Source organism: Hipposideros armiger, unplaced genomic scaffold, assembly GCF_001890085.2.
Source record: "Hipposideros armiger isolate ML-2016 unplaced genomic scaffold, ASM189008v1 scaffold_10, whole genome shotgun sequence".
Taxonomy (NCBI): domain Eukaryota; kingdom Metazoa; phylum Chordata; class Mammalia; order Chiroptera; family Hipposideridae; genus Hipposideros; species Hipposideros armiger.
The window spans coordinates 6608255-6610521 of record NW_017731360.1 but is presented as its reverse complement, the minus strand read 5'-3'; positions in this window follow the sequence as shown (position 1 = coordinate 6610521).

The following is a 2267-nucleotide window of genomic DNA, read 5'->3' as shown; positions in this document are numbered from 1 at the left end:
AGAGAGAGAGAGCTGCTTCCTCATCCCTCGTGAGACTAATTACTTCTCCTCTTGGCTTCCCTGAGATTTCTCTGTGCGCATATAATTCTCTCTCATTCCAGCACCCCCACCCCCACCCCCACCCTCCTTTTCAAAAAAATCTAAAATAGCTTTAGTGTTTTGGAGGGCTTGGTTTGGTTTGGTTTTGACTTGTAATTAAAAGGTTTTTAGGAAACTGTTTTAGGAACAAGTCTACAGCCAAGGTGCCCTGTTCACCAGGCTGACGAAGACCCTGGCTTCCTGAATTGAGACACCTTCACATCCAACTACTAGCTGTGTAACGTTGGCCAGAAAACCTGGATTCACTGAACTAGCTCTATTAAACGTACAAGAATGCCTACCCTACCAGATTGTTGTGAAGACTGAATGAGATATGGTGGAAACAAGAGCTTAGCACAGCACTGGGCACCAAAGAGCCGTCTAATCAGTATGTGCTGAATGCTGATGTGGGGTTGGGTCCCATCCTACAGCCAGTCCACCAGTACGTCCCAGTCAACACTAGAAAAGGACAACCCCTCTCCCCATCAGCACCTTTTTTCATCTCATTAGTACCAATTTTTCAAAAGCATAGAGGAGGAAAGGAATATTGTTATTTTTAAAAGTGTCCACTCTAGAACTCTATTCTAATGATATATGAAATCAGACAAGAGAAAATACATATGCATAAGGATGCTCATTGCAGTAGTGTTTATAGTTAGGGAAAAATTGGAAATGACTTCAATGTTCAACACTGTGTTTTGCTTAATAGATGATGGTACACACATACAAGAGAATGTTATGAAAATTTGGAGGAGAAAAGAAAATATTTTTAAATAAAAATAAACATGGAGTAGAATGCAAAATGGTATGAGGCATAATACAAAATTTGTCTGAATTTTTAAGGTAAAAGCCCAATATGTCAAAGAACTTTCTCCCACTCTCTTACATTCCAGCACCACACCACCACCCACCCAGCAATGCATTCATTCATCTTCTCTGCCTTTGGGGTAACTTGGGTAGAAAAATTGAAAAAGTATTTATGTAAGTACAAGTCCTGAGGCCTCTAACATTAAAGGTATTGACAAGAATAGATGTCCACAACATCTTCTGGGTAAAAAAATAAAGCAGTTTACAAAAATATTGCCAAAATGTGGGCAGTGGTTCTCTCATGACATGGGATTTCAGGCAGTTTTTCTTTTCTTCTTTGTACTTTTATGTATTATTTGACGTTTTTATCATGTGTGTGCATTATATTTGTGAAAAAATAAAATAAAGCTATTATCATTGGGGAGAGGGGCAGCTACCTTGATTTTATTTTCTCCTATATTGTCCTCAATGCATACTCTACCAGATTTCCTCTAACACATCTTCCTTCTTCAGGAATAGGGAGATTTACCTGGCCGCCCAGTCCTCTGTGGAGCTGCTACAGTCTACTTGTAAAGGAAGGAGAGCCTTCCATGAGTCTGGCACAAATGCTAGGCAGCTTACTACTGCCCTCTCCTGGTCAGAACTGATCTAGCTAAACAGCACACCCAGTGCACCCTGAGAGCCAAAGTCATCCTGGAGGCATAACTTTGGGCTACCCCTGCAGTCATCAGTGTGCTGCACACCAGCATCAGTAGCTCAGCACTCCACCCCAAAACGCCATGACCTGGGCTCAGCCAGGCTGAGCCTAATGACTGCAAACCCATCTCAACAGTGCTGTCCACTCCAAGCCAGGGGCTCCCAGGAGACACTCTCTTCCAGCTGCTTGAGCAAGTGATGGAGAGCTTTCCTGTCTGCTGGAGAGCATTGATGATCAGGACGGGGGGTTTGAGAAAGTAGAGGGTAGGGTTGCAGAAAGATAACTGCAATCATCCTAGTCATAAAAACCCATTGTCTTTGTATGATTTTTTTTTACTTTTCAAAGTATTTCCCAAGGCAGCTTGACATGTACAAATAAATTCATACAAGAATTTTTCCTGTATAATTGTTAGTAACAGCAAAAAAAACCCCACTAGAAACAGTCTAAATATCCCTCAGTATGGGAGCATCTGGACAAAATGGAATAGTATACAGCTGTTAAAAAGAATGGGCAGAATCTGTATGTGCTGCTGTGGAATGATCCGCAAGATTCATTGATAAGTTTTTTTTTTTTTAAGATTTTTATTGGGGATTTTGGGGGATGGGAACAGCGCTGGGGAATTGGGGGAAGGGGAACAGACAAGTTGCTGTTGTTTTTTGTTCTTCAGTCTAGTTGTAGAGGACGT